The 22,282-nt window shown below is 40.4% G+C and overlaps 1 protein-coding gene across 1 annotated transcript in view; it reads right to left on the bottom strand.

Annotated features, from left to right (window-relative positions):
• NTN3 (netrin 3) overlaps positions 1-16,955 on the bottom strand; it is a 151,342-nt gene extending 134,387 nt beyond the window's left edge. The window contains exon 1 of the mRNA XM_040356614.1: positions 16,467-16,955. The gene's annotated coding sequence lies outside the window, so the exon portion shown is untranslated. The remainder of the gene's footprint in view (positions 1-16,466) is intronic.
• Positions 16,956-22,282: the final 5,327 nt, after the last annotated feature.

Raw genomic sequence — 22,282 nt, 5'->3', positions numbered from 1 at the left:
AATAAGGTTTTAAAATTTGTGACTAATAAAAGTTAATTTTTTAATTTTTTAAATTTGTGACTAATAAAAGTTATTATTTTAATTTTTTATTTTTTTAATTCGTGACTAATACAAGTAATTTTTTAACCAGCAGGGTAGATGTGCACATCATACTCTGTACAGATTAACAATGTTTGGGAGCAACTCTGTAAACTCATAGAAATTCATCATAAATAACAGATAATTTATTTATGTCTTCTGTTGTTATATTCTACAACATCCCTTTCACAGCTCACTGATCTGATTGTAAGCAGTCACCTGAAATTCTGTTGTGACAGAACATCTTGCTAACATCAAAGGTACAAGTCAGAGTTAGCTTTGAAATTGAAGATCACATTTTCTTTCATCATTAATATTAATTTTCTTTTTATACACTGCCACCTTGAATCTATTGCTTAAAGGGTAACTCCACTTTCGGGGAGAAAAAAATAAAACAAATAAAACAATAACATAGCATTTTTTAATTGCTACACAAGCCATATTGCAACTGAATATTAACCACAGAATTGGCTGGCCAAAGACCGGGCCATTTTTTGCGATTCAGCATTGTGTCACTTTAACTGACAATTGCGCGGTCGTGCGACGTGGTTCCCAAACAAAATTTACGTCCTTTTTTTCCCACAAATAGAGCTTTCTTTTGGTGGTATTTGATCACCTCTGCGGTTTTTATTTTTTTATTAAACAAGAAAATTGCGACAATTTTGAAAAAAAAGCAATATTTTTTACTTTTTGCTGTAATAAATATCTCCCAAAAATATATATATAAAAAAAAATTCTTTCTCATTTTAAGCTGATATGTATTCTTCAACATATTTGATTGGTTTGCGTAAAAGTTCTAGCATCTAAAAATTAATGGATAGTTTTATGGTATTTTTTTTATTATTTTTTTTATTAATAATGGCGGCGATCTGCTACTTTTATCGGGACTGTGACATTATGGCGGACACATCGGACACTTTTGACACTATTTTGGGACCATTGTCATTTATACAGCGATCAGTGCTATAAAAATGCACTGATTACTGTGTAAATGACACTGGCAGAGAAGGGGTTAAACACTAGTGGGCGAGGAAGGGGGTTAAATGTGTCCTAGGGAGTGATTCTAACTGAGGGGGCTGGGCTACAAGTGACATGACAGTGATCACTGTTCCCGATTGTGCTGTCACTAGGCAGAACAGGGAAATTCCCTTGTTTGCATAGGCATCTCCCGGTTCTGCCGTTCCGTGAGATGATATCGGTCAACCGGCAGACATGGAGTTCGCGGGATCCGCGGGCACACTCAACGAGCACACGCCTGCACGACGGCAAATTCAAAGGGACGTACAGGTACATCCCTTTGCGCAGCCATGCCATTCTGCCGACATAAATGTACATGCGGCGTTCGGCAAGTGGTTAATAAAAATCACTTTTAAATCTGCAATCACAGTAATTTTCAGTAAAAATCAATGTGAAATGGCAACCTGGATGCGTTTTGTACACAGTGGGATTTTTGGATTTTATGATTTTTTTTTCACATTCTGTTCTAATCACCAGGCTGGATAGAGAAGGTGAATCTCCGTAGTGGGGGCACAACGGTAATAAAAAAAGTTGTGGTGGCATTCCAAATCTTCATGCCTGAATGGACTGAGCCTTGAACCATTTTGGTACCAAGTCCAGCCCCATCCTGCCGCAGCCCGCCATAGGATTTGACAGGCTGCCTGCAGCAGGGTCTGAACACTGCACTTGTCCCTCCCGGGAGCACCAAGATGGAAGGAAGGTGCACTACAGCTGGACAGCCTTATGTGCACGGGGCAATATGGTTAGCACTCTTGACTTAAAGAGTCATGGTCTTGCTTTCCATCCCTTCAAGGCACCAGTAGCCGTAAACTTGAGATGATGGTCACCTAAGATTCATAAGAGGGAAGGTCCTGACCTCTTTCAACCTCTTAACCCCAGAAGCCAGTGAAGGTTTGCTTCTTGGATTTCAGAGCTGCTAGGCTCCTCTGCAAGATACATTGGCTATTCATGCAGGTGCTATTCATGTCTAGAACATTAGAAAGGAGTAGAGGTTCATTTTAAAGTAGATGTAAACCCTAGCTGAATACAATTTAGTTGGCTAAGCACTGTATCTGAAACAATTGTTGTTTTTTTTAACATTTTGAAACATCCCCCCCAGCAGCCAGGGGAAGGGGAGGGAAGCCAGCAGCACTGCGGGGGGGGGGGGAGAGGAGAAGCCCGGGCAGTAGAGGGAGTCAGCACTGCACAGTGATTAGGGTGCGCACGCCTATGGGTGCAGTTTAGGGAGAGCCCACCATCAGGACCCGACACATTTCACCCTACCCAATGGGCTTAGTCATGGAAGTGGGCCATTCCATGACTAGGCTACATAGATGGGGCCAAACTCTATAGTGACTGTCGGGTCCTGATCGTGCGTGGCACCCTATAGAAGCTTTATACTAAGAACAGAGTATTGTCACCCTAAGCAGCTTTATACTAAGAACAGAGCATTGTCACCCTATAGCAGCTTTATACTAGGAGCAGAGCTTTGTCACCCCATAGTAGCTTCATATTAGGAACAGAGCTTTGTCACCCTATAGTAAAAAGCATTTTCATCCTATAGTAGCTTTATACTAGGAACAGAGCTTTGTCACCCTATAGTAGCTTCATATTAGGAACAGAGCTTTGTCATCCTATAGTAGCTTTATACTAGGGACAGAGCTTTGTCATCCTATAGTAGCTTTATACTAGGAACAGAGCATTGTCACCCTATAGCAGCTTTATACTAGAACAGTGCATTGTCACCCTCTAGTAGCTTTATACTAGGAACAGAGCATTGTCACCCTATAGTAGCTTTATACTAGAACAAAGCATTGTCACCCTATAGTAGCTTTATACTAGAACAAAGCATTGTCACCCTATAGCAGCTTCATACTAGGAGCAGAGCATTGTCACCCTATAGTAGCTTTATACTAGGAACAGAGCCTTGTCACCCTATAGCAGCTTTATACTAGGAACAGAGCATTGTTACCCTATAGCAGCTTTATACTAGGAACAGAGCATTGTCACCCTATAGTAGCTTTATACTAGGAACAGAGCCTTGTCACCCTATAGCAGCTTTATACTAGGAACAGAGCATTGTCACCCTATAGTAGCTTTATACTAGGAACAGAGCATTGTCACCCTATAGTAGCTTTATACTAGAACAAAGCATTGTCACCCTATAGCAGCTTCATACTAGGAGCAGAGCATTGTCACCCTATAGTAGCTTTATACTAGGAACAGAGCCTTGTCACCCTATAGCAGCTTTATACTAGGAACAGAGCATTGTTACCCTATAGCAGCTTTATACTAGGAACATAGCTTTGTCATCCTATAGTAGCTTTATACTAGGAACAGAGCTTTGTCATCATATAGTAGCTTCATACTAGAACAGGGCATTGTCACCCTATAGTAGCTTTATACTAGAACAAAGCATTGTCATCCTATAGCAGCTTCATACTAGGAGCAGAGCATTGTCACACTATAGTAGCTTTATACTAGGAACAGAGCCTTGTCACCGTATAGCAGCTTTATACTAGGAACAGAGCATTGACACCCTATAGTAGCTTTATACTAGGAGCAGAGCTTTGCCACCGTATAGTAGCTTTATATTAGGGACAGAGCATTGTCACCCTATAGTAGCTTCATACTAGGAACAGAGCTTTGTCACCCCATAGTAGCTTCATATTAGGAACAGAGCTTTGTCACCCTATAGTAAAAAGCATTGTCATCCTATAGTAGCTTTATACTAGAAACAGAGCTTTGTCATCCTATAGTAGCTTTATGTTAGGAACATAGCATTGTCATCCTATAGTAGCTTTATACTAGGAACAGAGCTTTGTCATCCTATAGTAGCTTTATACTAGGAACATAGCTTTGTCATCCTATAGTAGCTTTATACTAGGAGCAGAGCATTGTCACCCTATAGTAGCTTTATACTAGGAACAGAGCCTTGTCACCCTATAGCAGCTTTATACTAGGAACAGAGCCTTGTCACCCTATAGTAGCTTTATACTAGGAACAGAGCCTTGTCACCCTATAGCAGCTTTATACTAGGAACAAAGCATTGTCACCCTATAGCAGCTTTATACTAGGAACATAGCCGTGTCACCATATAGTAGCTTTATACTAGGAACAGAGCCTTGTCACCCTATAGCAGCTTTATACTAGGAACAGAGCTTTGTCACCCAATAGCAGCTTTATACTAGGAACAGAGCCTTGTCACCCTATAGCAGCTTTATACTAGTAACAGAGCTGTGTCACCCTATAGTAGCTTCATATTAGGAACAGAGCTTTGTCACCCTATAGTAAAAAGCATTGTCATCCTATAGTAGCTTTATACTAGGAGCAGAGCATTGTCACCCTATAGTAGCTTCATACTAGGATCAGAGCCTTGTCACCCTATAGCAGCTTTATACTAGGAACAGAGCTTTGTCACCCAATAGCAGCTTTATACTAGGAACAGAGCCTTGTCACCCCATAGCAGCTTTATACTAGGAACAGAGCATTGTCACCCTATAGCAGCTTTATACTAGGAACAGAGCTTTGTCACCCTATAGCAGGAAGTTCCTGGAAAATTACCTTCATGGCAGAATAACCAAATATTATTTTAAGGAGATTTAAACCAAAAATACCTTTTTGAAATAACATTAACATTATATACATTTTGTTTATTTTATTGAGTTTACATACAATTTATAGAAAATGAAAAACACCTTTGCAGGAATATTCTATAACTGTTATACATAGAAAGGGACCTCAGCTTACGGCTGACCACACCAACCTACGGAGATTCCAGGATGAGCGATACCCTGAACTACAAGCAATCTAATACTCTGCTCATATTACGCACCGTGTCAGGCTTAATTGAATCTTCCTAGACAAATGTTTTTGTAATGTAGGCCTAGGCTACACCCTGGTGTCATTTCCAGCACGGCCTTGCAGGTAATCGATCAGGAAATCACATAAGCTCAATTGATGGCCTGCGGTTTCAAGGACTGTTTGGTTCAGAAAACGGATTTATTTCTATCATCTTTCACTGTTTCCTTTATATATGAATGATGCACACCACAAAAGCCGTGACACAAAACCACTGGAAATAGTATTAGTCCTCCCTCCTAAAAGAACGCTGTTGTCTAAAATAACTTACATTTTTGTTGAATATCTTCTCTTAAAGGGGTTGTAAAGGTACAATTTTTTCCCCCTAAATAGCTTCCTTTTCCTTAGTGCAGTCCTCCTTCACTTACCTCATCCTTCCATTTTGCTTTTAAATGTCCTTATTTCTTCTGAGAAATCCTCACTTCCTGTTCTTCTGTCTGTAACTCCACACAGTAATGCAAGGCTTTCTCCCTGGTGTGGAGTGTCGTGCTCGCCCCCTCCCTTGGACTACAGGAGAGTCACTAACACACAGCTCCTTTCTCTATCTGCAAGGTAGATAGCGTCCTGACTCTCCCGTAGTCCAAGGAAGGGGGCGAGCACGACTCTCCACACCAGGGAGAAAGCCTTGCATTACTGTGTGTAGTTACAGACAGAAGAACAGGAAGTGAGGATTTCTCAGCAGAAATAAGAACATTTAAAAGCAAAATGGAAGGATGAGGTAAGTGAAGGAGGACTGCACTAAGAAAAGGGAAGCTATTTAGGAAAAACATTTTTTTACCTTTACAACCCTTTTAAGAGTAACTTGGTTTGAGAGCATTTTGCAACACAAGCTAATTTTTTTTTTTATAAATTTTGACTTGATATACAATTAGCGTCATGTTACAACTGAGTATAAAAAAGAAGAGAGGCGCCCCTAATGCCGCGTACACACGATCCGAATATTGTACGAAAAATGTCGTCCGAGGAAGAATCGTCTGATAATCGGATCGTTAGTACAGGGATTCCGTGAGCCGATCATGACAGTTCATCCGATATTATTTTATCGGACATGCACGAAAATTTTCCTCGTACGATACCAGATCGTACGATTTTCGTTTGGTCAGTACAGTTGTCGTCCGAAAATACAACACAAATACATTACAAGACATGACATCACTTCCGATTATTTTTTTTCTGTCATACAAGAATTTTCGTGACTTTAGTAACCTATTCAATTTCTACTTGCAACTAGTAAACGGAAAAAGTCGGACGATCTGTTGTCCGATTTTCGGATCGTGTGTATGTGGCATAAGTGTAGCGATATGGTTACATTTAATGAAGGTACAACATTTAGCAACTTATTGCTACACTTAGAGGCGCCTCTCTTCTCTTTTATACCCTGTAGCTCCTGCTGGATTTTGCTTCTAATCCCCTTGTGGAGGCTTCCATTTGTGGATGGGCATTTTATGGTTACACAACCGATCACATTGCTATAGGGGCAGATCCTCAAAGAAATTACACCGGCGTATCTGTCGATACGCCACGTAATTTCAAATTTTGCGCGTCGGATCTAAGATGCAATTTTCCGGCGGCCGCTGGGTGGCGTTCACGTCGTAATCCGCGTCGAGTATACAAATTAGCTTTTTCCGACGATCCACAAACGTAGGAGCGGCCGTCGCATTCTTTTACGTCATTTCCGTTCGGCTTTTTCCGGCGTATAGTTAAAGCTGCTGGCGTACTCAATGTTAAGTATGGCCGTCGTTCCCGCATATAATTTTGAACATTTTACGTCGTTTGCGTAAGTCGTCCGTGAATGGGGTTGGACGCTTCGTTCACGACGAAAACAATGACATCCTTGCAAAAGTCATTTGGAGCAATGCACCCTGGGAGTTTTGACGGACGGGGCATGCGCAGTTCGTTCGGCGCGGGGACGCGCTTCATTTAAATGAAACACGCCCCCTACTCGCCGCATTTGAATTCCGCGCCCTTACGTCGTGAGAAATACACTACGCCGCCGTAACTTACGGCGCAAATTCTTTCTGGATTCAAACCAAAGCCAGGTAAGTTACGGCGGCGTAGCGTATCTCAGATACGCTGCGCCGGTGCAGATCTTTGAAGATCTGCCCCAGTATCTTTTTATATGGACTATAAACTGAAGGACTTATGATGAAAAAATGGTTGTGGAACGAATCATTTGAGTTTCCATTATTTCTTATGGGGAAATTTGCTTTGATATACAAGTGCTTTGGATTACAAGCATGTTTCTGGAATGACTTATTCTCACAATCCAAGGCTTTACTGTATTTTAGTATGCATGTCTTTTGGGACATAGCATGGGGCGCCTTGTCTTACTGTGTATACAGACCATTATAGCATCTTGTATCTCAGCAAGCTGTGATCTGAATGATGTGGTGCCTCCATATCAGTGATAGAACTATTTATTGGCTGCTTCCTACAATGATGTCTTAGCTGTCTGCCAGGACTAGCTGCAGAAAACTGCAAGCTCTAAAGTCGGGCTGAATATTTAACTTCACATTCTGAGTCCTTTTTGCTTGGGAAGTACAAAGCTCAGTGCTGTGCCATTATTCACTGCAGTATAAACCGCCGATTAGGAATCCTGCTGGGCGTATCAGTGGTGCAGTCTATCTGAGCTCACTTTACAATGATAGCCTCTCCATTGAAGTCCAACTGAAATAACATTTCCTCCTGTGATAAAACCATTAATAAACACATTGGCCTCCCAGGTATTACAAACACGAGGTTGACTCCACCGCACGCATATAGGATAGGCCTGCCAGTCACATCCACCCGGCAGCGGCTGCTCGCCCTGGACATGTGTGTGCTTTCCAAGGACGTGAGATGCCAGTGTAAGGCCCCTTTCACACGGACGGAAAGAATGGTGCTTTTAGCTGCGGATTTTCTAGTTTTCTACCGCAGCTAGAAGCACACAATGCTTTCCTAAGGCCCCATTCACACACAACGTTTAGCTGCGATTTCGTTACATGTGGTTTGCTGCGAATAGCAAAAATAGAATTGAATGCGTCCAGGAGTGATTTAGCGCAGCTATATGCACATAACCGCAGGTAATCGCAGTCTTTTGTGTCAACTGCAGATAGCAGCGTAAGAAAAAAAAAAGAACAACAGGAAGCACATCATAATCAAAAATAAAACAAAAAGGGTTGCTATGGGAATGACTACCGCAGCTAAACGCGGCCGTGTGTAACCGCACGTAATCGCAATGTACGAATGCAGCTAATCGCAGTGCCTGGAGCCTTGAATTCCACAGAACATTTACATGCTTTTAACTGCGGCAAAACAGCCGTCCGTGTGAAAGGCGATTAATTCTTGCTTTGTATCGGCTTGAAAAATGAAAAAATAAATAAATGTGCGTAGCCCTACTCTGTTTGGTTTTGTACAAAGTGCAAATAACTAATGCCCTGTACATACGATTCGAAAATCGAAAATCTGACGACAGATCGGCTCACTTTTAGTAGTCGCAAGTAGAAATTGAATAGGTTACTAAAGTCACAAAAATCCTTGTATGACAGAAAAAAAATCGGAAGTGATGTCATGTGTTATACTGACTATACTGTAAATATACTGACTAAGAGCCGGTTCACACTGCGGCGGCACGATTTCGGGGGCGACTCTGCAAGTCGTCCTGAAGACGACTTCAGAGGCGATTAGCAAAATTACTTCTGTATAGGAGTCAATGCAAATCGCCCCGAGCCGCCCCCGAAGTCGCACAGGAACCTTTTTCTAAGTCAGAGCGACTTGCGTCGCTCCTATTAGAACGGTTCCATTGCATAGAATGGGACGCGACTCGTTGGGCGGCTGAGCCGCCTGACGAGTCGCCCCAGTGTGAACCGGCTCTAAATGGAAATCGTATGATCTGGTATCGCGCGAGAAAATTTTTCATGCTTGTCCGATCTAATAATATCGGATGGATTGTCATGATCGTCTCTCAAAAGCTCTATACCAACGTTCTGATTATCATGCGATTCTTCCTCGGATGACAGTTTTCGTACGATATTCGGATCATGTGTACGGGCCCAGAGTCGCCCCCAAAGTTGTGCCGCTGCAGTGTGAACCGACTCTAACTTATATCCTAACAAAATAAACAAATAAATAATAAATAAATAAACCCCTAAGTCTAACCTTTAAGCCCAGACCCCTAACCCCTTACAAAAAAAGTTTAAAATAAAAAAATTATAATAAATAAAAGCTGAAAACATAGCTACCGTACAAATGTTGATGATATTTTTCTCTATTGGCTAACTAAAAAACACCAAAGCTCGAAAACGCTTTAAAAATGCTGTACAAAAACATACAAATACTCAAAATTTCCCTGAAAAAATGCTCAAAAATGCAATGCTCAGGTGTGAATGCAGCCTAATGCCTAGTACACATGGGCCAAATTTTAGGCGACACCGGCCGGTTCAATAAAAACCGTCTGACATTTGGCCCGTGTGTACGGCAGCCGGTCTGACAGAAGCCGGCCGTTTGGAAAACCAGCAACCGACCAGCCAATGGCTGAGAGCACTGACCGTTGGATCATTAGTACAGCGGCTCCGATCGGAGCTGTCAGGTTTTTTTTTTATCGTTCTACCCATTAGTACGTACCAGGCTTTAGGGCTTGATCATTGATCAATTAATCTGCATAGATCAGGGTTTCCAAGGCTTAACCAAGGTTTCATTAAACCGTAGGGTTCCTCCAGAAGTCGCTAGGGGTTCCTTGAGCAATAAGCAATTTCTACCTAGATAAGTTCCCACTGACACAATTGATCTTTTTATCTATCTGTAAGGGGGGAATTCATCCCAATGGCCACAAGTGTAGGGGCATACAGGAAAGAAATTTGCTCAATTTCCCCATCAACACAGATAGTGTTTTTGCAGGAATCCTTCCTGCCTGGGCATTGTCTTCTCCTGGTGGGGGGGGGGGGGGGGTCAGGGAAGCCATCCCTCGGAGAGGACAGTGATTATTGCTAGTGGCTATAGCAGCCGCTAGCAATAATTGGAAGAGAATCCGGCAGGCTGGTTGTACCCAAGCTGAACGATCGATTCAGCCTGCCCATTAACGGTTCAAATCTCGGCTGGTTCCTGCTGAACTGGCCAAGATTCAAACCAATCTAAGGAACAATCTTCCCACTGACTATCACACTAATGCATCATGAGTTTAAAATATAGTTATTTTTAGCAGGGGATAGAATGAGATGGAATGAAATTCGGCTGGTCCATGTTGGACCAGGCAAATTTTCAGGTCAGTACCTCCACCCCAAACTCGCTCATCCATTTCTTTATGGACCTTGCTTTGTGCACTGGTTTAAATCATTTGATGTGGGGGGGGGGGGTATGGCGTGGGGGTGGTTTTTTAGTTGTTGGGTTTGGCCCCTTCCAGTGAAGAGAACGCTTAAGGCATCAGCATACCAAAACATTTTGGACAATTTCATGCTCCAAACTTTTGTGGGAACAGTTTGGGGATGTCCCCTTCCTATTCCAACTTGACTGCAGACCAGTGCACAAAGCAAGGTCCATAAAGAAATGGATTAGCGAGTTTGGGGTGGAGGAACTGACCTCAACCCAATAGAATGCGGGATGAGATAGAGTTAAGACTGCGAGCCATGCCTTCTCGTCCACATCAATGCCTGACCTCACAAATGCTCTTCTGGAGGAATGGTCAAACATTCCCATAGGCACACTCCTAAACCTTGTGGACATCCTTCCCAGAAGAGTTGAAGCTGTTTTAGCTGAAAAGGGTGGGTCAACTCAATATTGAACCATACGGATTAAGACTGGGATGCCAATAAAGTTCATGTGCGTGTAACGGCAGGCATCCCAATACTTTTGGTAAAATAGTGTATATTGAATACAGGGACCTGATTCTTATAAAACTGCAAAAAATGTCAAGTGAGGTTAGTTTATTTCTACTTATTAATTGGGTTTATATTATATAAACGTCTACATAACTGTGATTGCATTGCAAGAATGTTTCGTCTCCCCACTTTAGAAACAAAAGAGGAAACCTACCACAAAAAAAAAAATACGTGTACGCAGTCCTGACCCCAAAAGACCTTCAAAGTAGAACATTTAGCCTTGATGTTTCCTTTTAGGAATAAAATACTTTTAAAGGCAAAAAAAGAATCCCATTCAAATTTCAAAATATATCTAAATTATCCACTAGAAAGTATATTCAGAAGACGAAGCACAGGAACAGCAGCTGGGGCACAGCTCCCTCTATTGGGGAATCTAGGTTCTACGGTCCGGACTTGAGGATGACAAAGTAATGCTCACTCTATACTCTGTCCAGTTTAAACACCCAATCACGGTCCGGACTTAGAAACGGTATAGTAATGCTCACCTTTGGGTCTTCCCAGATCAAATACCTAATCACATTCTGGAGACATATTCAAAATTTTAAATGATTCTAAGTTATTTCAACCTAGTTTGGTATGTGAGAAGTGCATGCAGGCTACAGTGAAAACTTAGTAAATCAGCCCCTTTGTCTTGAGCAGATTATCCATGTGCTTTACATGCATTTCCCCAATCCATGCTGAGCAAACAAGCTTCAAGTTTCAAATTTTTTAAGATTACATGTTCAACGCTCTTTACATATGAGGTGCTAATGTAGATGCCAAAAGGAAGAGAGTATTTGCATTTCCTGCAGGTGATATTTACTATACCGCTGTATTTTCACATTCAGTGAATTAGTAAGTGAATAGAATGGGCTGCTATAGAAAACCTAGAGATAGAGGAAGTCGTCTGCTCACTCTCATAAATCAGATAAATTCCTACTGTCATGTATCTGGTTACAAAATCAAAAGCGCAAATTGTATTGATTATGAGTACTGTTCTCAACCGTAATTTTTGTTCATTCAGTCCTTATTTCGAAAACTGTCTCAACTGCTTCCAATACTTGACAGTCGTCAGATTTGAACCTGTGATGGCAAATCACAGTTGACGTTGTAAAATTTGAATATAAGCATTATGGTCAGGCTGCACAGAATAGTTCTTATATGAGACATCAATGAATCGGCTATAATGTTATTTTTAATAAAAGACCATGTGGTATTATTTAAAACAGATCCGCGTAATTTTTAAAACATAATCTGCAAGTTTGAAAAAAGTAAATAGTCTATAGAGCACACCTATTCTTAAATAATAAAGTCTCAAGCCTCATACACACGACCGAGGAACTCGACGGGCAAAACACATCGTTTTCCTCGTCGAGTTCCTTGTTAGGCTGCCGAGGAACTCGACAAGGCAAGTTTCTCCATTCCCGTCGAGGAAAAAGAAGACATGCTCTCTTTTTGGCTCGAAGGGATCCTCAACAGTTTCCTCGTCGAAAAATGTACACACGACCCGGTTTCCTCGGCAAAAAAAAAAATCCCAGCAAGTTTCTTGCTGGTTTTTGCCGAGAAACTCGGTCGTGTGTACAAGGCTTGACTGAATGGATAAGGCTTCGTACACACGACCGAGTTTCTCGGCAAAAACCAGCAAGAAACTTGCTGGGATTTTTTTTTTGACGAGGAAACCGGTCGTGTGTACATTTTTCGACAAGGAAACTGTAGAGGATCCCGTCGAGCCAAAAAGAGAACATGTCTTCTTTTTTCTCAACGGGAATGGAGAAACTTGCCTTGTCGAGTTCCTCGACAGCCTAACAAGGAACTTGACGAGGAAACCGATGTGTTTCGCCCGTCGAGTTCCTCGGTGTTGATTGTTCACAAATTGGATGGTTGGATGATGGTTGCATTGCAACTTTTCCATAGATAAAAGGCTTAAGGTGGCCTAATCTTTGCAGACAATGTCCCCTGGTGAAGACCAGGCTGGGTTAGGCTTCCCTAAGAGGAGAGTACAAGAGTTTTTATAACACCCAGAAATTTTGAAGCTTATCAGAAAATCTGTATACCAGCCATTCTCAACCAGGGATCCTTTAGGGGTTCATTGTTCTGCTTTTGATTGACCTCACATCTGATGGTGCCTGCATAATTCCGGGTCATACACCACCTGGCAAAGACAGTGGCCTTTAATCGTTTTAGCTGTCTGTAATGGGGGGGATCTTTCCCAATGACCACCAATGTATGGGACGTTCTTTCCACCAACGTAAAGGACTTTCCTCCCACTGACCACTAACAAATAGATTTTAGCTAGTGTTCCCTGAGACCTTATAATTATTTCAAGGGTTTCTCTGGAGTAAAACGGTTGAAAAAGGCTGCTGTGTATACAAATGGGTGTGCACTAATGCCTTTGCTGTGTAAAAAGGAGAATCAATGTATCACGGATGCCGAAAGACCAAAAGCAATACAATGAAATTCACCTGTCGGCTGAGCAGGTTGAAAAATTGCAGCAAGTTCCAAAGTGCTGTCATGCATTTCGAGGACAAATTGATCTCTGCTTGACCATTATACGGAGACATCTGACTGTCAGTGGGCACCTTATACTACATGGATGCCTTTCATTTCAAGTCTGAGTGATTTAACCACTTGCTGGCAATTGTTTAGCTGTTTTGTCTAAGAGGTGGTTGCCAACAAGTGGTTAACGTAACCCATGTATTGTAGCCCATACTACTGAGGAACATCATCTGTGAAATTACAAGGCCACCCTGTAGACATACATTCCAGTTTGCAGTAGATGGCTGTATGTATATTTGTCATGCAGAGAAAATCTGTATCACACTCGGACACCCAACTGCAACACAGTCCTAAACTAAATGAAGCTAAGCACCTAGTGATATTAAAACATTTGGATTTATGTATGATCTAAAATGTGTTCATAGTCACATAAGAAGGTTAAATATTCCAGAGATTTAAATTCAGCTTTATTAACAAGTAACAATTCCATTGAAGCGTTGATAAGATACTTGGACAATTCAAACCCGTGATAGAGCAGTGAATTACTAAATGTAAGACAGATGCATTATTAATATTAAGTCAAGTAGCATATAAATGTAGACTACCATGGTCAATTGTAAGATCTAAAATGATCTAATTTGTAAAATTTGGCATCATTATAGAATGTGGATCGTGCGTGTATAGTATCCTTTATGGCCAATTGTAAGGTCTAAAAAGATCTGATTTGTAAAATTTGGCATCATTTTGGATCGTGTGTCCTTTATGGTCAATTGTAAGGTCTATAAAGAACTGATTTATAAAATTTTGCATCATTATGAAATGTGGATGGTTTGTGTATTGTATCCTGTATGATCAATTGTAAGATCGAAAAATATCAAAATTTTAAAATTTGGCATTATTATGGCATGTGGATGGTGTGTGTATAGTATTCTGTATGGGCAATTGTAAGATATAAAATATCTAATTTGTAAAATTTGGCATCGTTATGGAACGTGAATGGTGTATAAGGTCAATTGTAAGATCTAAAAAATATTAAAATTGTAAAATTTAGCATCAGTATGGAATGTGGATGGTGCATGTATAGTATCCTGTATGGTCAATTGTAAGATCTAAAAATTTCTAATTTGTAAAATTTAGCATAATTATGGAATATGTATGGTGTGTATGTATTGTATCCTGTAAGGTCCATTGTACGATCTTAAAAATATAAGGTTTTTAAAGTGTTGCATCGTTATGGAATGTGGATGGTGGTTGTATAGTATCCTATATGGTCACTTTTAAGATCTAAAAATGTCTAATTTGTAAAATTTTGCATCATTATGGAACATGGATGGCGTGTGTATTGTATCCTATAGGGTGTCTTATACCTGGAGTTAGGTAAAAAAGAAAATCCCTTGACATAGATAGGTGTTCAGAGATAGAAACATTTAGCGCTTAGGCGCAGTTCCTGAACTGTATTTGGCGCTTAACAAATAATCAAATCAAATCAAATCAAAATAAAAATGGTGGAGAAAGCATAATATTGCCAAGTCAAAATAAATCCCTAAAATCTAGCTGCTCATACTTTTGGGCCTTTCCAAACTAAAACGCGCTAATAGGGCATTTTGGTATTGTACGTATTTGGAAAGTGGTTACGTGTTTAGGTAATTATTACACCAGTCATGGTTTATGCAATACTTTCTTTATATTAATTCTGCCCTTAAGCCACCACCACCGTGCAAAACTCCAATTTTTCAAATATAAATATGAAATTCAAGGAAACGATTTAGGACAATTTGTGATTTATTGCTAGACCAGCTAGCCGTACGCTGAATTAGTAGGCCGCCCCAGATAAAAGATTTCATAAAAAAATCATTCCGCCTTGTCATTATAAATATATAATGGCTTTTTCCACCACATCTGGCTGCTAAGAAGAACTTATTTTAATAAAGAGTTTTCACTGTAGTGTGTTAGAAATAGCCGTAATGCTCAAATTTCCATTTAAGGGGTTTTCCTGTATAACCCCTATTAACAACAGATTGGTTGTGTTAAATAGGTGCTGCAATGGTTTGACTTGATTACCAGTTCCCAAGCCCAAATCTCTTAACAGGTAAAACCACAAGTGAGTAACACAATAAATCCTTTACAACTCATTTCTGTCAACCTATTCCTTTATGCTGATGAATAGGCTTCTTTTTTTTTTCTTTCTTAAACCCTTTATTGTAAATCATCTCTTTACTTTCCAAGCTGAGCAGATTAGTAAGAATTCAAATGTTCCTTTGCAAGGATTCAAATGTTCCTCGCCTTGTTTTATTCAGGTGTTGTTGTTTTTTTTTTTTTTTATATGATCGCGAAACTAGCGATGCTCTGGCAATAATCTAACGAACATATGTGGGTTTCAGGCACAGAGAAATAAATGAGGTGTATGAACCTATGACAACCAATCAGAATTCAGCTTTCACCCATCCGACTATGGATTACTACATTTTGCATGCCGTCATTGCTATTCGCACTGTTTTGTTGAAGCTCAAAGGTGTTTACAGGCATACCCCACTTTTAAGTACACAATGGGGTTTATTTACTAAAGATGGAAAGTGCAAAATCAGACTGCATAGAAAACCAATGAGCTTCCAGGTTTTATTACCAAAGCTTAATTGAACAAGCTGGGTTTAGAAGCTCATTGGTTTCTATGTAGAAGTGAGCCTGATTTCGCACTTTCCAGCTTTAGTAAATAAACCCCATTGTGTATTTAAAAGTGGGGTATGCCTGTATAAAGGTCAAATAAGAGAGTACAATATCGATGCACAGCATTAGCATAATGATCATAATTTCAAATAAAAATGTATAAATATTTGTATATATATTCCAGTTTATATTGGCTGGACATCGCTGTTTTCGGAAAACGCGTCAGGACATGGCATGACATTGAGACCCCATCTCTAGACACCTTTTACTGCACGACTGGAAAAAAATAGACAATGTTCCAAGTTTGTCTCAGAATAAATTAAATTTCGTTATGGAAATTTTTAAGTAAAAAAAAAAAAAATTTTTGCTTGAGCAAGTCCTGCAAACAATTTACTTTTACGAAGAAGTTCTGCAAAATAATTTTTTAATAGAAAATCAGGAATTCATCAGGACAAGTCAACCCCTGGTGTCTAATAATACCACTTTCTCTTTCCAGGCATGGATGACAAGTGTATGGGAATGATATAGAAAAGCACTTACTTAAAAAGGGAAGACGGTAGCTATCCTCTGGAGATCAAAGCCTCTGCTTCCAATGTGGGGGGGCTAGTAGCCGCACATCACAGTCCTTGGCGCTTCCACCGGGAGATGGAACGTTTTCCAGAAAAAGTCCCCAAAATATCCTCCCAGGTTCTTACCAGCTGAAATTCTCCCAGCAAGGTTGTAGGCTTGACAGGGTAAAGAGGACAGAGTAGAGAGGGGAATAGGAGGTGCAGAGGACAAAGTAGAAGTAAAATAGGAGAAAAGGAAGAAAATACATAAAGAAAAATTTGCTCAAATCAAGGCGGTTGGCCAGTTGTAGAAATTCCTTGTAGGGGATGAGAGGTTCAGACCAGTAGATGCTGGGTTGTGCAGAGCAGCTTAAGATGTGCTACATAGCACTGTGCTTCCTCTCACTACCACTTCAAGGCAATACACTTTGCTTTGCCTATTCCTCCCCCTCCCACTACTAAGTATCACTCCTTCCGAGGCTCTCCGGTGTGAAAGGAGGGGGTCCCAGCAAGTGTGTGTGTGTGCGTGCGTGTGTCAGACACTGCTGATGAAGAGAAGAACCATTTCAAATGTTTTTACTAACCCCTCTCTGCTGCTCTATGCGTCTTACCTCCCAGACTGACATCCTTTTTTTGTGGCTTTGGCATTTTGCTATTCCAGGTACAATTAATGGAGCAGTAATTTTTTTTTAACTTGTAGCATTTTCTTCTTTTTTTTTCATTTTGGGTATACGTCTATAATTTAAAAGCTTGTAGTCTGATTAAAGCAGATTGAAAACCCTTACTGAGTTTGATGTAGTTTGCTAAATTAAAATGTTATTATTATTATTATACAGGATTTATATATCGCCAACAGTTTGCGCTATATAAATCCTGTATAATAATAATAATAATAATATTTGGCTGTCCGCTTTGCAGGGGCAATTTCCCTTAGCTTAGTAAATGTGACAAAAATGTATTTTGCAAAACATTTATGCAAGGAAAATAAAAAGGACAGGATTTTTGCTTACACGTGTTTGGAAGATGCAAGTCAGTAGCACTTCATGTCATCCACTAAGCTAAGGGAATATTCCCTTGCAACATAAATGCCTTTAGTAAATCACCCACTAAGTATCATACAAAATTGACCTTTTTTAAATAAAAATACTGCTTTCACTTTTTTTTTTAGTTTGCATCCTTTGTTGCTGCTGATCTAGTGTATTCTAGTGAAGGGTGAATGTCTTTTGAAATGACATTCATTTCATAAGCTTATTTGAGGCTGTAATGATTGCATTTAGCATTTAGCCTGAAAGAATTTCACTAATGTCGCGTACACACGGTCGTTTTTTTGGCATGAAAAATAACAACGTTTTTAAAAACGTCATTTAAAATCATCGTGTGTGGGCTTCACATCGTTTTTTGGCTTCTGAAAAACAACAAAAAAAATATTCGAACATGCTGCATTTTTTAACGTCGTTTTTTTAAAATGTCGATTTTCGGGGTTGTAAAAAATGATCGTGTGTGGGCTAAAACGATGCCCAGAAGTGAGTTATGAGACGGGAGCGCTCGTTCTGGTAAAACTACCATTCATAATGGAGTAAGCACATTCATCACGCTGTAACAGACAAAAAAGCGTGAATTGTCTTTTACTAACAAGGAATCAGCTAAAAGCAGACCAAAGGCGAATAGAACTTCCCCTTCAGAGTGCCGTCGTACATGTCGTACATCACCGCGCTTTGTTCATCATTTTTCAAAAACGATGGTGTGTGGGCAACATCGTTTTTAATGATGAAGTTGGAAAAACTTTGTTTTTTGGACATGCTGAAAAACGTCGTTTTTTTTATGCCGAAAAACGTCCGTGTGTACGCGGCATTAGATTTTGTGGATGCAAAAACTGATATCAGTGGAGAGATAACAGCACACAATGTATAATGCCAAGAGAAGTTGGACTTTGCATTTTATTTATTTATTATAATTTATGCATTGCTTTACATACTGCGCATTCACATCAGGCTCCCTCGTGGAGCTTACAATCTATCTGTCGCTAACTCATATTCATACATACACATATTAGAGCCAATTTAGACAGGAGCCAAATAACCTACCAGCATGTCATTGTGTGGGAGGAAACCGGAGTACCCGGAGGAAACCCACGCAGGCACAGGGAGAACATGCAAACTCCATGGAATGCTGTCCTTCCATTAATATGTTTTATTGCGTCATTAATAGAAAACATGTCAGATCTACTCCTATGATCTGAGCTACCTCTGAGCAAAACGTTTTCGTGGAAGGGAGTTTAATAAGACACGTGGCCACTTAAAATTAGAAAAGAAAAGAGGTTTAACCTTAAACTACGTAGAAGGTTCTTTACTGTAAGAGCGGCAAAGATATGGAATTGTCTCAGCGGGGAGCATCGATAGTTTCAAGAAACTATTAGATAAGCACCTGAACGACCACAACATACAGGGATATACAATGTAGTAGTGACATATAATCACACACATAGGTTGGACTTGATGGACTTGTGTCTTTTTTCAACCTCACCTACTATGTAACTATGTACCTGTAGCCAGGGGCGGACTGACAACTCATGGGGCCCCCGGGCAATAGGAGATTAAGGGGCCCCCGGGCAATAGGAGATTAAGGGGTCCCCAAGCAATAGGATATTATGGGGCCACACAGTATACATACGCACAGAATACACATACACACACTGAAAAGGTACTGGAGAGGCGAGACAGCTATAATCTTGTTTTAGACCAAAAGGATGTCAGTAAGGGACATTTCAGGGATGTAAAAAAAAAAAAAAACACAAAATGTTTACATACTGCCCCTGGCAACCCTGATGGGACCCCCTAGTGGCATGGCAGTGCCCGAGGGCACAAATGGTCAGTCCGCCCCTGCCTGTAGCATTTCATTGATATGAGCAACCAGGAAAATACCTCTTGTGCCTTTTCTGATGCCTAGTCTGTTTTACCAAACATCTCCCACTTAAGTGACCATTCACAATGCCATGGCAGCCCCCATCTACTAAAGTATTTTCTTTACTATATGATATGAAGTGGATCTCCCCTTAAGAGGACTTCCAGCACACAACTAAATACATAATAGAAGCACATGTACAGTATGTGAAAGAATTTGCTGGTGTGTTTAACCAGAATTTGTGATCTAGACAGCACAGCTGGTGAAATCCAGAAATTAAGCGCCACAATGTAATATTTGAGTCCGAAAGGTGGATTTACCACAAACATAAATTATATAAAAACTCCAATCCATTTCGAGGTGTCTACCCTGAAACGTATAGCCCCATATATAATGTATGTTTGGAATGAACCTATTATGTGGGTCTGAATATTTTGTTATGCTTTTTTTTTTTTCTACATTTACCTATCCCGATCACAACCCAAAGTTATTGTGTAAATCCTGCTGTGTGCAGAAGATCCCAACCTAATATTCACATTCTCCATAGTCTCACCACCATCAAACTGTTGGATGACATTCAACCAAACTCCAAGTTTCTAGCTCCTTGAGGCTCGGTTCACAAATGAGCCGCATGCAGCTCACAGCAGGGGTCTGGTGTGTCCTGGTTCACCGTTTCAGGTCTGATTTCAGCCCGAATTTTGGGCTAAATTCGGACCTGAAGCGGACCAAAAGACGCACCAGACCCGCTGCGGAGATATGTGAACCTAGCCTCAAGGCGCTAGAAACCTGGAGCTTGGTTGAATGTCATCCAACTTTTTCATGGTGGTAAGACTAGTGGTCAAAATCTCCTGCTATTGTGAATTGGATGCGGAGATCCGCTCCCTGAGGCAGCAGAGACAGTTTCTGGACCTTTCTGTAGCCCAGCCATTTGCAACTATTTTTTTCCTAAGAGTACCCCCTAAAATTACTTTCCGGTCTCAGGGAACCTCAATTTATCATGAGTCAATGGGGAAGAATGCAACCCTAATGCCGCGTACACATGGTCGGAATTTCCGACAACAAATGTTCGATGGGAGCTTGAAATTCCGATCGTGTGTAGGCTCGATTGGACATTTTCTGTGGGAATTTCCAACAACAAAAATTTGAGAGCTGGTTCTCAAATGTTACAACAATAATTGTTGTCGAAAATTCCGACGCACAAAATTCCACGCATGCTTGGAATCAAGCAGAAGAGCCGCACTGGCTATTGAACTTAATTTTTACTCGGCTCATCGTACGTGTTGTACGTCACCGCGTTCTTGACGTTCGCAATTTCCGACAACATTTGTGCGACCGTGTGTATGCAAGACAAGTTTGAGCCAACATCCGTCGGAAAAAAATCCACGGTTTTGTTGTCGGAATGTCCGATCGTCTGTATGCGGCATTACAGTGATGGGTCACAATGCCACCTATACAAACAGCTAAAGAGATAATTGTGTCATGGTGCTGATTTTGCCAAAATGGCTCTGGAACAATGTAGTCACAATCAAGGGGAAGGTAAATCAGTCACAGCTTACGAAACCTATAGCAATCTCTAGAGGAACTCTAAGGCCTCGTACACACGACCGTTTCTCTGCAAAAACCAGCAAGAAACTTGCTGGGGGGTTTTTTTGCCGAGGAAACCGGTCGTGTGTACACTTTTCGACGAGAAAAATGTTGAGGATCTCGTCGAGCCAAAAAGAGAGCATGTCTTCTTTTTCCTCGACGGGAATGGGGAAATTTGGCTCGCCGAGATCCTCGACAGCCTATCAAGGAACTCGACGAGCAAAACGATATGTTTCGCCCGTCGAGTTTCTCGGTCGTGTGTACGAGGCCTAAGGTCCACAGAACCCTGGTTGAGAATGGCTGCCGTAGACTACACTGCCTCTTCTGTTTTTGTCATATATGTACATATTAACTTAAAGCTGAGTACTAAAAGAAAAGCTGAGTACTGGATTAACCTAAAGCTGAGTACTACAGAAATTGGGATTCAAAGATGTTTTAATGTTTTCTATGTAACAAGAGAAATTGTCATGCAATAAAAACAATTTTGTGTGACCGGATTTCTGCGTGTGTGGTCTGGCTAATGGTGCCCACACACGTTTCAATCTGAATATTCATTTCTGCTATATTTTTCATATTATATCACACCTAACGAAAAGGGACCTGTGTGATCACATATTTCAGCTCTTTTTATTTAAATAATAAAAAAAAAACAAGTGAAAGGAAAGATTTGAAAATGTTTGTTAGTTTTTATTGGTGTTAGACTTCATCCGATAATCAGAATTACAACATAATTAAGAGAATAAAACATGTTAGAAACACTGTCTAAAAAGAATTATAAATGTTCTTCCATTGTTACATTTTTTATTAGTATTTAACATATCCATTAAACAAACATCATGTCACATATATTCACATTTATCAAATAGAAAAATCCTACATCAACATCCAATGTCTCCCCTCCCCAAAAAAATTAAATATTATTATTTTATAAACGTTCTTGATAAAAAAAATATAAAACATTTATTTTTTAAATTAATTCAGAGGGCTTAAATGAGGATTTTTGATTTGCTCATATAAGGGCTTATTTGTTTGGATGTACTAGGACAATTGACTTGACACATACAGTGATACCTCGGTTCACGAACTTAATTCGTGAACTGACTCTGGTCGCGAACCGAATTGGTCGCGAACCGAGGCACATTTTCCCATAGGGTTCAATGTAAATCCGGTTAATCCGTGCTGACCTTTTTTTGGGGGTTTTTGAAGCACAAAAATTACAATACACATTAGTACAGTATAGTAATGTATAAAGAGAGGACACTAACCTTGCTTGTGATGACTTCTGGCATGGAGGAAGGCAGGTGGGAGGCAGGTGGGAGGCAG

The sequence above is a fragment of the Rana temporaria genome, chromosome 6, assembly GCF_905171775.1.
Source record: "Rana temporaria chromosome 6, aRanTem1.1, whole genome shotgun sequence".
Classification (NCBI taxonomy): Eukaryota; Metazoa; Chordata; class Amphibia; order Anura; family Ranidae; genus Rana; species Rana temporaria.
The sequence above is the reverse complement of the archived record's forward strand: the minus strand, read 5'-3'. Positions and strand labels throughout refer to the sequence as shown.